Source organism: Aphelocoma coerulescens, chromosome 7 (assembly GCF_041296385.1).
Source record: "Aphelocoma coerulescens isolate FSJ_1873_10779 chromosome 7, UR_Acoe_1.0, whole genome shotgun sequence".
NCBI lineage: Eukaryota > Metazoa > Chordata > Aves > Passeriformes > Corvidae > Aphelocoma > Aphelocoma coerulescens.
Window position 1 is genome coordinate 24,873,046 of NC_091021.1, and position 14,420 is coordinate 24,887,465.

Sequence of the window (14,420 nt, forward strand, 5' to 3'; positions counted from 1 at the left end):
GTTGGTCAGCTCTAGGCATTGGGGAAATCTCCAAGAAAAATACTGAGCTCTCTCTGCTTTAACCATTCAGGAAAAAAATGCTAGACTCCCTGCTCAGCCTCAGTGCATGAATTTGGATATCACATTCCTCCTAGGCATCTGTTGAGGTAACACTGATCACAGATACAAGAAAGGCTTGGTGAATCTTCCTTTCTCCTTCCTCCATCTGCTGCATGACTTTTCATTTCCATCCACTCTGCCCTTGAAAATGGTCAGTGATGTCTCCAGGATGTGTAGACCTGTCATCACACTGACATCCAAAGATGAGTGCAAAGTGTAGCCTTGTGACTGACAGCTGCTGGCTGCCTGCAATCTGAAGTGAAATATCCCACCACAACATTACACTCAGTTCCCAGTTTTAGAAGATAGGTCTTGGCCCATAAGAGCTAGAAGCATAATTTTAAAAAAGGCATTTTTTGTATGTTTTACATGGGATTGCTATAGCCCATGCAAGATTAAAAGCTTTTTTCTGTGCACAGAAGTTACACTCATTACCAGAAGGGCTTCACAAGCAATGCTGATGCCAAGTGAGTGGAAGAAACACTTCTTGCCTAATTATTACTCTGCAAATGAGTCAGAAAGGCCTGAGGGGTATTATTTGTTAGAGGAACAGCCTAAACTCCTGACTGCTAAGGAAAGGAAAGATTTCCCTGGGGTTACCACAAGACATTCAAAGAGCCATTTTCCTTGTGGCCTTTAGCCCTTACAACCCATACCATCTCATGTTTACATCATCAACCATGATGAGGATTATTAACCCTCATCACAGCATAAAACAACAGGCTGGTCCCTGTCATGAGAAACTTAACAGTGTAAGGCAACAGGCTTCCAAAGGCCATGGGCAGATGCAGCAGCACAAAGTAGCCATGACCAATGCAATGGTCACCTTTGAACTCTGCTGGTGCCCTGCAGAGCCTGTGATCCACCCCAGGAGCAGCTGCATTTCAGCTGAAAGACAAGAGTTGCCTATGAAACCACTACACACAGGCCTGGGGGTGAAACTCCCACTGACCATGCCACAGCTATTACAGCCCATGTTTCCTGATAGTGGCAATGGTGGGTTTAAGATTAATTTGCCGTCATTTTATCATTTACACTAAATGCCGTGGTTCTTTGATAAACATTTCAGGCCTTTTTCCAAACAATTTTTCCATTTGGAGCTGATGAAAACAGGCTGTCAGCACTCCCGGTAGAAACACCCTGCTCATGGCAACAATGGCTGTCTGGCCTAGTGGTCTCCTTGGAGAAAGTCCAAGTAGGAAGGCAGTCTCAAGGCTCCGTTCCTGGAGCTAATTGGGTCTGGGAGGAAGGCGACCACTGTGTCAAGAAAATGATGATGCTCTTTCCCTCTGAGGGACTTAGGGGATAACAGAGAGGGGATTTTGTCAATCTGGAGGCAGGACTGGCAAGCTTCAACCAAAAATGATGAGAGCAGTTACGGCAGCCCCCGGTGCTGGGGAATGGGAAGCATTTTTTCAGGACAACACATGGATTGTCTTCCAGATGTCGGTACTATCTGCCTTCATCTGGTGTCCTCTCCAACATCTCCCTCCCTCCCCTACAGGTCTGGTGAGAGATGACTGGGGACTTCCTCCTGGGGAATGTCCTCCAAACAGCCTTATTTCTGCATCCATCCCAGAGAGGTAAAAGCCTGAGAGAACTCTGAACCTGGGGCCAAGCACTGCACAACTAGAGTCCATCTCTCTCTGCAGGAAGTCATCAATCCTAGAATTAAGGTCAAATTCTGCTTTTTGAGCCTGCACCAGGCTAAGGTAGGGCCCATGGGACCTGCTGGGTCCATGATCTATACCACAATTAGAAAAATGTCTCTGAGGGGCAGGTACAGACCTCATAAGGCACTCAAGCCTGAAGGCAAGCACACTCCTGTTGATTTCTGCATGGGTCCTGCCCATAAATAGTCCTTCAGAATCTCTTATCAGTGATTCCAAAGTTTGTCCTTATAGCTGAGTTCATTGTGGCAATAGTAAAAGGAAAACCTTAACTAGATCACAAAGCAGGAGGGAAAGGATGACAATCTGTATGTTGAGTTATGAGAATCTGGCAGCTTCTTTTTAGAGTATTTATTAGGATATTGTCCAAAGAGTCCTTCACTGTTTATGACACACCATAAATACCATCTGTCTCCCCTCACCTACTGAAACAGTGAGCTGTTCTTTGCCACAATGCTGTTTGCAGGTCATCTTGATAACCTGCCCCACAGGAGGAAGTGGCAAAAATAGATCTCCCTGCTTAAAAAATCTCTTTATTTCCACTAAGCACTGATATTTTGCCTCTATTGATGTAATCAAACACCATGTTGACAGCGTGTGAAAAGTCTAAAATAAAGACTCCCTTAATCTGGAAATCAGCACCTGGAAGTGTGCAATCAAGGATAGCTGAAGCAGGGAGAGAGCAGAGCTTGCATCCAATATACTGAGGCATTGTTCAAGACACCCAGCTCTGTGGAGGGCCCATGACATCGGAAGAAGATAGTTGCTATACAAGATAGTTGCTATACAGAGAGATATGTAAATAACAAGGTTTTTTCCTGGCTACACTCCCTTTTCTCATCTGGACTTCCACTACAGGTCGATTTTGAGATCTTTTGTTGGATCCCTGCTGCTCCACATGTGCTGATGTAGCTCCATAAGTGTCAGAAGCATCTGCAGTGCATGCTTAGATTAATCAGACAATGTAGGAGAAGTTCAGTGTGAACTTCATGAGGGTGACAATAACAGAAGCTCTGAAGTTTCTGGGGAGATATTATGCATGAGCATTATACTCAAAATAACTGGAACCGGATAGATTTTTTTTTAATCTGCTATTGTCAGCAGAGTGTGCTTGTTCATACACAGCTCACAAGCATAACTTTGATTCTAAGTTTTTATTCATATAGACAGGAAAGAGTAGCCAGAGAATTCATAGATAACAACAGCTCATTTGCAGAGGTTGAAGAAACACACAGCCAGGCCAAAAAGAAGGAGCAAATGTTCAGGCAAAAGTATGACTTATCCTTGAAGCAACCAAATTTTAGTTGATGGTACAACCTCCGGCACAGGGACTATTTTGCTGAGTACGAGGTGTCTTTTCCCAGGTGGTACACTGAAAAAGGATTGAATTAATGGAAATCCTCAACTCTCAGTGTTTCAGAACTAAACAATTAGAGTTGTTCCTTCCAACTCTGTAACTGGTGAGCCCAAGACCCTCGGAGAACAACACCTTCCTGGGATCATATGGAAGGTCATCAGTAGACAGGTTAAGTATCCAGTTAAAGGAGATCAGCTCTTTAATGTTAACTAATCCCAGTGGACAGCTGACAAATGAGGCTATTTAAAGAACTATTTACTGTCATTATTCCAATTTGAAGAACAAATTGTTTTGAAAAGTTCAGAATTGCTTCACAGCTGATCAGAGGTGAGGAAAAAGACAGAAAAGGTCAGATGACATATTGGGAACTAGTTTCCCTTCTCTGCAACTGTCTAATCAACTTGGTTTAATTACAGAACACAGCCCCCTCCAAGCTGAGACTGACACATAGAAAAATCTGTAGGCAATTTGGATACAACAAAAACATAATGTCTCACAGAAATCCCTGATGTCCCCATATTGTTTGCATGGGGACTAAGTTGTTCCATACACACAAGTCCTTGTTTAGATTGTTTGCTGCCATCCTCAAGAGAAGATATTGCAGTGGAAGGGGAGTATGATCTAACACACTCTAAACCATTCCTTAGTCTCTTAGTTTCATGTCACAGTAAGTAATGAGTTTGGTACTACATCATGGCAATGTTATGACAGAAAGCAAAGCCCTTCTGACCTCGAATTAATCCTGTCTTCTCTGAGAGCTTTGTTTCAGGCTTCACTGGGGACATGTGTGTGTAACTTTAGATGATATCTGAAGGCATTTCAGATGTTAGCCAAAAATGTGCTTTATATTATATTGGACTTTGCTGCTCCTTTCCATCCAAAATAATTTTGGGGAAGGTGGGTAAATCTCAGGTGGCAAATCCCTTGACATCCCCTGATTCTCAGCGTAACAAACTATGAACAATTATCAAAAATGTCATTGCTGCATGACCTGTATCTGCTGAAATGTAGAGAGCTCTGTTCAGGATTATTGTAGCCACTTAAACTAGAGACAGAAAGTCAAAGACAATCAGACATTGCAGGGAAGAGCTGGATATCTCTGATCCAACTGAGAAGAACAATCCAGTTTATGCCTCTGGATCACAGAAATTAGAAATTAAAGAATTCTGTGGGGTATTTAGGCAAAGCACATGTTGTGTTGACATCTACAGAAAGGTTTCCATGCTGATTCATAGAAGAAAAATGTCCTGTTCCCTGTTGATCTACAATATTTCTTCAGACCATTCAGTGGCAGACAGTTTGTGTCTATCAGCCTTCTCTTCCACCTGTATTGTTTCTGTCCCTCTCAGGACACCTAAGCCCTTTGTCCATTATTGGGCCAGTAAGTAGTTGATGCCTGGTGTATTTTAATTTTTGTTCCATCTAGTTTCAACTTTGAATTAAAATGGACGAAACAGAGTGCTTAGGGGAGAGTTTCTTTGCATTCTGCAGGGCAATTTGTGTTCAGTTTTCTAGGATCAGAGAAAAATTCGAGTAGGACTAGAAATTCCTTGAGTTTCTCCTCCCAATATTCACACACCAGCGGGCAGAGAAGGGAGCTGGGAGACAAGGAGTTAATTCTGAGCAGGAGTGAAGCCACTGGTGTATTCTGGGGTCTCCACATGCAGGGCTGGAGCAGTTGAAGTGAGTAGGTAATTACCCCAGGATCCCATAAAAGAGGTGGGCCAGACTGTTTTTGTGCTTTTTTATTTGACTGGAAGTGGAGAAAAAGTCTTGGTCTTTGGACTCTGGAAAAAAAAAATCAACCGAAAAAAACCCCTCCTATTTGGTTGGGACCAGGTCCAGGCTGAAGAAAACCTTTGAACTTTGAGTGTCATGTAGGAACCCTTAAGCATCTTCTCTGTTTGGTAGTTCTGGTAAAGTTCTGCTAAAGGGCTCCCTCAGTGATAGTGAGGGAGCAATGGATGGCAGTACAAGGAGCCATAAGACAACTAGGAAGTGATATTTCTACTCTTGCAGTACAGATGAAGACAAAAGGAGAGGTCTGAGTCCCATGGTAGTAAGTTCAGGGCTAGCAAAACCCACTGAAGCTTCATGAATTGAGATTGTCTCTGGGGAATCTCTGCTTTCCATGTTCTTGGCTGTCTTCCAATTCCTTATGTAAGTGTAAGAAGAGAAGCATAAATTTCTGCAAGGGGCAATTGTTTGCCGTTTTTCCCTGCTTTGAGTCAGTTTCGTGTGTCCTCGTCTCTGGTGCTTTCTTGGAAGAGTTGAATTCTTGTAAGCTGTTCAAATGTTGCTCTGTTGGATGGCTTGGCCTGAAGTGTCCTGTCCTGTCCTGTCCATGCAATGGTACAGCTCTATCCCACCTCAGGCAGACAAATCAGCATCCTGCTGGCTTTCAGCTCCCTCTGCAGTCAACACAAAGAGAAACCCTTGGAGGGTTACCCAGGTCACCAAGGTACAGCCAGAAGGTCCTGGTCTCTCTCCATGGACTGAATGGGGAGCTCATCTTGTCTGTGCTCCTAACCTAGGCAGCTCCCCTAGCAGCAGTAATTTAGGGAAATCATGATGAAAGGGATGAGAATGAGCAGGGAGCAGCTGAGAGAGGAAGTACTTCTGTCAAAGGAATGAGGTGCACTAAGTAGGGACTAGAGAAGTAGTTATGTCTCTGTTAGGGTTCAAGAAGAGGGAGGACATTTTCAAATACCTTGGTTCCCTTGCTGAAAGAGTAGCGACCAGAGAACATGAGGTAATGGGGATAAGTAGCAGGGGACGGTACTCAGCTTCAGAGTAGTTTGTGGGGCTCTAGCTTACCCCTGGGACAGGAACAGAAAGGAATAACTGGTGTTCGTATGTTTTTCATAAAGTGTTAGGGTCAGCTGGTGCAGCAGAATTGCCGCCTCCACAGAGGGGTTGTGTATTGAGCAAACAGGCTGTCTCTGCCACTAACGTTGCCTTCTTGCACCTCTGCCCTTGCTTCCCTGGCTCCCACATCCTAACAAATGAACAAGTGCTTCAGTGCAAGGCAGACAAGGGGTTTCGGGAGTGCTCAAAGGTGCTATTTTATGAGGGGAGATACGAAAGTACAGCCTTGGAGCTTGCAGCCATTCACCTACATTTTTGTCAAGAAAATGAATCGTCGTGTTTCCTGGCTCCTGCTTGTGCATTGTCTTCCTTAACTCCTTCAGCAAATCCTACAGATTATAGTATTTTCCACCCAGAACCAGTTTGTACTATTGCTTTCCATCCAGTGGCTATCTCAGTAGCAACGGTTCCCTTGAGTCCACAAGGAGATTGACAGAAATATTAAGCATTTGTGACTGTTGATGATTTGAAAATGAATTACATTCTCAGCACAAGCCATCTTCACCTCTAATATTTGGGCATTTCTCTTGCTTCCTTCACAAGGCTAGGTAAGCAGATTGTACAATGGAATGCAATTTGGCTTTGTTTTTAGGGGGTTTTCCCCATGTTTGTGTTTGGGGTGCAATTTTTACTGTTTAGCATTCAGAAGGTCAGTTACACTAATTCTCTTCCACTGTTCTACTTCCATTCCTTCCTGAGATATCTCCTGTGGTCCAAAAAAAAGCATGACATGAACCAAGCAGCACTGAAGGAGCTAACCAAAGGAGGGTGAGAAATTATTAGGAGACCTGAAGGTGGCAAATAGGCAAGTTTATGGTGAAACTGAAGGAAAAAAGTCTTTCTGAGCCAGTAGAGGGCATTTCTCCAGGCTGGGGGACAAGGAATTTAGCTATGTCCCAGGGAGGAGAGTTTTGTTCTCCAGTTGCTGGTCTTTTATTTTTTTCTTTTTTTACCTTGTAGTTATAATGTAGGATTTGAATTTGTGTCAATTGTCATCCTTACATCTTCCTTCAGGAATTAAACACACTAAAAAGTATGAATTTAATTTCACAGGCACAGAACAGATCCAAGAGCTTTCTGGCAGTCCACCTCTCTGTCTCTGATGTTTCTGTGGTCAAAAGCAACAACCAACAGCACTCATAGGCAAGCAGATCTCAGTATCCCAGGATTTCATTAAGGAGTGCCATGGCTCACTGCATGGGTGTCTCTCACTTCTTTTTTTATTTGAAGCAGAACAGTCAAGAGAAACAGCCAGCAAGCTAATCACCACCACAGCCTATTGGGAAGATAGGAATAATTATTTAAACCAGTCTTGAATTACTCACTGGCATGCATCTAATTACCAAATTCCGATTATTCCTGTAACTATTGTGCAACAATTAGTGGGTGTTAAATTGAGCTCTTCTGCCGGCAATTTCAATGGTGTAATTTTGCCAAGATGTCTTTATTTGCCTGCAATGCCTGGTGCCACTGAGAATAGACTGAAGGTGGTCAGAGATTTTTTACTAAATTTACTTTTGCTGAAAAGTGCCATTCCTTCAAAGCCTGGGGCATTTTTGCAGGGAAGACAAAGCAACTTCAAGCAAGATTTTTCTCTGGCCAGATTTCTGATCTCTGAGACCTGCTGGTCACTTCAGACCAGAGAGGAAGAGACATTTGAATCAAAGCATAGAGCTGAAAACAGATGTTCTGACACAAGTATGCCTCACATGCATATTGGGGCTGTTTTGTTTTGTTTTGTTGTTTAATGCTTATCCTGCTCCAGGCATTTTTATTAAGAAAAAAAATTCAAAACCTTCAAAGATTTCACAAAGCTGAATTGTCTTCCTCTGGCAATGCAAACGCCTGCCCTGGGGTGCAGAAATGTTCCTCAGGCTGGGAGAAGGAGCAAACCCCACTGAGACTGCAGGGCTCTGCTTCACGCTACTGCACATGGAGCCAAAGACATTCCAAGGCTTTGAAGCCATGGCAATCAACAGGGGGGAAACAGGTCTCTTCTACAAACAAATCCTAAGGAATTGGATTGCTGTAAATGCTGCTCAGTCCCTGCTATATCCAGTTTTCAGGAGTCACCTTCCTCCTGCAGGCTGGTGGCATGGCCTGGGCAGCTGTTTCTCCTGACTGTGGTACCTAGATATACTCCTGAGGCTGGAACATGGGTCTGGAACAGCCTCACCCACCAAAATGGAGGCTGATATGAGGCTTTTGTCTATATACTAGGCTTTTGTTGTTCTATTTAAGATTCAGCATCTTAGTTCCTGTTTCCTACAGGGAATCCCAGAGCCAAGCCCGACTGTAAGCCAGATCCCAAGGCAAGGACTGAGCTGGGGCTGGAGGTATTTCACTTCAGATGATATCACTAGGGCTACTAGAGACTCTATCCATCCTACAGTTCAAGGTGTGGCTCTTCCCTCAAGAGTGAGGTCTCTAACACTGGGAGATCAATAAAATAAATAAATAAATAAATAAACACATAAAACAGAAAACCAAAGTCCTGGAATCAGCTGGACTTTACACAGATCCCATCAGGATCCCGTCACTGATCAGTGTCTGCCAACGTGAGGCTGCCACCTTCTCACCCACGCATACTCCTGATTTTGCCAGTGGTGAGCTTAGCCCTTTCTGGGAAGGACAAGTACCACCTCCCTCATAATTTCCCTGAGGTGATCCCCTTTAGTCATAAGTTTCCATCTTGGCTAGGTCTGAGTCTAACTCTAACTTGCTTTACATGGAATCATGCTGTTCTATATAAATTATAGATATAAATATATAAATTATCACTAAGAGATCTTGGCTGCTTCCAGGGCCTTATTTTTTTCCAGCATGTTCTATGACGTTTGTCAGACATTTAGGCCACTTGCTACTTTTCCCTTTGACCATCCTCACTCTCTTCCACTTGCTTTTTATGTCTCTGCTATAAACTAAATCTCCCTGAGATATCCAGAGCATTGCTTAAAAAAGAGGTGGGGGGAGCTTGCTGGGGGGAATGGGCTGTTATAGAAAAGGCCAGGTGCTTGGCATGTCCCCAGCTTGTGAAGGTGGGAGCTGTCACGAGTCTGAAAAATATCAGTGTGGGAGTTATAAATAAGCTTTAAAGCCAGGGGTTTAGAAAGTCATCTTTAAATGCTGCATAATTTATAGCCTGCTGCAAAGAGAAGAGTGTGTGAGCTCTGGAAGCCAAGCTAACCCATTCTTTGTTCCCTCCATAGCTGGACTGTTGTTATACATGTGGTGAGTTGTATGGTAAACATCCAAAATTCAGGATGTTAATCATCAATGCCTCCTTCCAAAGGCTTACCTGAGTCACTGTGGATGGTTTTCTTTCAACTCCTGGTGTCTTAGTGTGAACCAGAAATAAATACCATTGGTCTCATATTGCAGAAAAAGTGGAATTGTGAGTAGGGATGATGCACTTAGGTAGGGTAGTGTGGAGAGATAGAAAGAAATTCAGCAAATAATGCTCTGTGGTTTTTACAAGTGATTTACTTCCTCATTGACTCAACTCCTCTTTAAAACAGGGCTTATCCTAAAGGGCTGAGAAACTCTTTTCAATAGCAGCTACAAAATGTTTTGCTCTTCTCCCACAGAACAAAGCCACACCAGAAGCAGGGGGTAAGGGCCTGCCCCAAGGAGGGCCAGAATAGCTGCCAAGCTGGCATTTACAGCAATCATTTCATCCAGCCCTGGAAGTGCAGCTACCTCTAGGATGTAACATAACAGCTGTCCTTTCACCATCCAACAATAATAAACAACGGGAAGCAGAACGGGCTTTCAAGGCAGCTGAGTCTCCTGAGAGGATCTAGCCCACCACATTATCACTGCTCCTCCTTTTCCCCAGCTGGAAACAAGTCTGGAAATCATGAGACCTAAAACAAAGCAAAATAAAATAAAAAGGATTTATGGTGTCAGAGCTTTAATATTAATAGCAAGTATCTGTGGTGCTGGTGCCTTCTTTGAAAGGTGCTCTATTGTATTGTATGTCCCACTGCCCATTTCACCACCTTGGGCTTGCTTCTGCACTGGTGTAGAAGGACCAGTGCCACCTCTCTGGCCTGTTTCACCTTGTTTCTCCACAGACATCTGCATCCAAGCCTTGACTTGTTCAGAGTCTGCTGAGCTGGTGAGATTTAACAGGATCTTGCCGCCCAAAGTGCCGTGGCTTGAGGCTATAGATTTAAGCACAAGCATTAAGCACCCTGCTCTTTAACTCATTTCTAATCCATTTATTTAAACTTCAGAGTGGGTTTTAAAGCACGAGAATCAAAGACGAGAGCAATTTAGAGTTTTCCAGAGCAGCTCTGTGATCTGACCTCTGCGCATATCCTGGCTGCCTTTAAAAGTGCACCAGCATAAAAGCACAGTTTGTGACAAAGCATCTGGAAGGATTAAAAACTTTCTGGGATGGAATACGCTTCTGTCAAGGACCTCTTTCCTATCTCAACTCAGTTGCCAAAAAAGGATCTTTCCTCAGGGGGCTTCTAACCCGCCTGAGGGATTTAGAGAAGAATTGCTGAGAAGAGCATATAGCGATTTGATTAAAGGATAAATGTGAAAGGGAGTGGGAGGGGGCCTTAGGGATAGAAGGGAGAAACAGGATTAAAAAGAAAATAAAAGAAGTGAGAAGTAACTGAGCTGTGTAAGGCAAGGTTTGTGGAAGTCAAGATTTGAGGCTGTGTCTCCTAGTACACACGGCACCCTTCAGCTGTGCAAAAAACTGAAACCAAGGGGAGTCTGAGGGAAGGTGGGAACAGGAAGGATGGAGCTGCTGAAAAGCAGAGAAAAGCAGAAGGGCGAGGGGATTTTGAAGAAGGATTTCAAACTGTAGTGTGAGCTGTTCACACTGCCTGCCTGCTTATGCCTCCTCCTTGGACAATGCTTGGGAAATCGTTACCTGATCCCTCCCACCTTGTTTTACAAAGGCAATCTGGGTCAATTCATCCCTGCTTCATTTCTTCTCATTCTGTCTGGATAGTCACTGTGAAGTAAGTGGTAACCAATCTCCATGCCCATGGAGTCAGTCTGTCTTCTTATTTCCTTATTCATTAAAGCAGACACCTTAGAAAGGCTGGAAAATATTACCAAAGCCCAGGAGACTCGATATTCAGAATAAGGAACCAGTATTTCAGCCTCAGAGGCGACATGAGTCTGGGACACAAGACAGAGATGAGTATGAAAACAGGCCCTTCAGCTGAGGAGCAAGTAGTCCCTGGACATGCTGCTGTTTTCTTGGTTTGTCTGTGGTTTCTGTTGTTGGGGTTGTGGGATTTTCATTTGTTTCTTTTTTTCTCTTCACTTTCTGCTCCCTCACCCCTGCACCCTGAGTTGGCCTGACATTAAAAACTGATGTAAAATGAAGAAGCTGCCTGCTAAGATGGTTTCTTCCCTCTTCATGATCCCTTCTGTGTGCCAACTCTCCCGCTGTGTTATTACAAGTGTATTTCTGTACACCAGCATGCTAGGTGCTGTACAGATTCAAACCAAAAAGAGGAAAAAAGAGAGGAAGAAATGCTGGACAAAAAAACTATTTGTTCATGTAGTACTACTGATGCCTGGATTCCCACTGATTTGTGTCTGGTGATTAATGAAGACCTCTGTTTGAAACTTTTCTTGTTCTCAGGACTCTAATTTAAACCCATGAACTTGTGCTATCACATATCTCTCTGTATCTCTCTCTGAGTGCTTATTTTTGTATATATCTCAGGAAAATCTCTAAGAACTCTTATCACCTGGCCAACCAATTTGACAGTTGTTTGGAGGGGAACACATTGGCACATAGAAATACTGACAGTACAATGGCTCAAGCCTAGTTTCCTTTAGGAAATTGGGTGAAGAAGATTCTTCCCAAGAAGAATGAGTCCTCCCAAAGAAATTATTACCTCACAGCCAAACAAGCTGCAAGATTTTGGTGCTCTTGTGGTCTGAGCTAAGAGACCTGAGTCAATGCAGATGGACAGGCAGAGAAGCTCAGCTGACTAGTCAGACTGTATTGAGCTTAGTTCGACCATCACCAAGAGGCACTTGAACTGCTTTTTCTCCTATGGTTATACTGCTTGCCAGTTACTGAGGCTTGGAAGGCACCTACCCTACATTTTTGCTGGGGTCAGAAGGTTTTAGGTCAGCTTGTTTAGGCATGAAATGGAATAGGGAGGACATTTCACTGCATTGGATGGATGCCCAGTTCAGCTTCCTTGTGCTGGTTTGCATTTTGGAGAAGACATACCCACCGCAGTCTGGTGGTGGCTCTGTCTTTGGAAGTCACACCTCAAGTAGCTTTATTCCTGAGGGAAAGGTCAACATGATGTAAGGAGTTTTAGCTGGGAGCTCAGGCTCTAAGACTGGATCAGAAAGTTTGACAGATATTCTGCAGTGCAGGATTCTGATGAGCTTGATTCAGTTTCAAGTCTGTTCAGCTTGAGCTGCAGTCCTGCCTTTAGCTGCAAGGCAGTTGTATCCTTGGAGCGGAAGGATTTTGGTGCCTTTCAGTGACAACTGAGCTGGATAAGATGCCCCCTCTGAATTCAATGGCTGAATCAAAGAAGAGAAAAATGTTGAATGGCTGTAAGGACAGATGTAGCAGAAGGAGAAGTCAATGACCAAGAAAATGTGCTTCATGGTGAAGTGGCTCCACTGAATGTCCCTAAAACACAGGGAAACACATGCTTTTTTTTCTGTTTATAGTGTTGGTATCACAATGGAGATGAGATTTGGAGTGGAGACCACAAGGCACAGGTTTTTGCTTTCCTTCAAGAACAGTCTGGAGAGGGATGTCTAATTGGTCTTGACCATCTCATGTTTCTTCTATACTCGTGGCTGATTAGCATGTTTCTAAAGCAACTGTGGTTGTCACATAGGGCAGTTTGCTTCAAACTGCTCAGCAGGTTTTTTGTGTTACAAGAAGATGTGAACAGACAACCCATGTCAGACTGGACCATTTTATTCCATAGCATCACTGCTGACAGTGGCTAATAGCAGATGCCAAGGGAAAAGATTATGAACAGGGTAAATAGGGAGTGTTTTTTTCCCCCACCAGTCTCAGGCTTCAGGACTTCCAGAGATGGACATAAGGGTTTTCTACTTAAATAGCTGTCAGTACTTTTTTTCTGTCTGCCCCTTTAAGTTCCTGACTTAGCACAGTTTGAAAATTCTGCAGTGATGAACTGTCTTATGAATATTACCTCATATTAGAAAATATCAAGATCTCAAGGCTTCTGGTTGTATCTCACGAGGAAAAAAATTGACTACACAAATCCCTCCCTTTCACTTATATCTAGCATGTCCACCACTGATGAATTTCATCATCACCAGCCAGGAAACAACAAAATATAGAAAACTTAGAGGGTACTAAAGGCATAATTGTATATTTATGCTTCCTTATGATTTGGCTGCATTCCCACCCTTTTCCCTAATTTATGCTATCAAGGTCATGCTTTGCTTTCTTCTGACATGCTGGGTGGAAAGCCTTTCAGAATCCTTACATTATCCTTCCACCTTCTCTTTTTGTCAGTCACAAGACTAAGCCCCTTGAGAATAACCTTTCAGGAAATACTTAAAATATTTATTTTAGTGGAAGAGTTTAAGAAAACTTTATCACTTATATCACTCTTGAAATAACTCTTAAGTCTTAGAATCAGGCCTGAGCACATCACAACTTTTGGCAAAGTTTTGTTTCAGGTGATGGGTTATTGTAGGGACCCTTTTGTCTTGACACTAACACTCAACACAATCCGATCTGTTTTGATTTCTTTTCTCAGTATAGAAACTCAGAAAGAGAGAGAGAAGTATTTTCCTTCAGCACCACAATTAATGTTACTTACCAGTGCTGATAGGAAATACACCCCAATACAAACCCAGCCCAAGGAGACTGAAATGGCACAGTGCAGGTGCAATTGTAAAGGGCTGTAGCACATATAATCTCTTGTGAATATTTCCCAGGGCACAGCCTTCATTTTTCAGTTCCCAAGCTTACCTGGAAACAAGGTAAAAAATCCAAGGAAGGATCACTTACTAGTAAAGGCTTCCTCAACATTTCCCCTCCCTCCTTCCCATGGCCAGCTCATTTTCATTTAACGTTTGCTGACTTAGCCAATTTGTCTCTATTGTCTGTCTGTTGTTTGGCTAATTCACCTATGGAAAATGGAAGGTATCAGATGCTGTTCAACAGAAACTTGAAACTGAGCATAAGTGAAAGGTAAGTATTGTATCTCTTTGCAATTTACAGACACAAATCCCTCTCCCTTCCTTTCTCTCTTGGTCATTCTTGTCTTGCTGAGGACTTGTAGTGTTAACTGTTCATGCTCAAGACCTGCCCAGCTCTTGAAACAGGTAAATTAACAAGGTCTTTCTGGGGCAAGAGAAGGCAGAAAGTCAGAGACAACAGGATCTAAGAGGAACAAAGTCATTATGAATTGTTTTAATATCAAGTCACT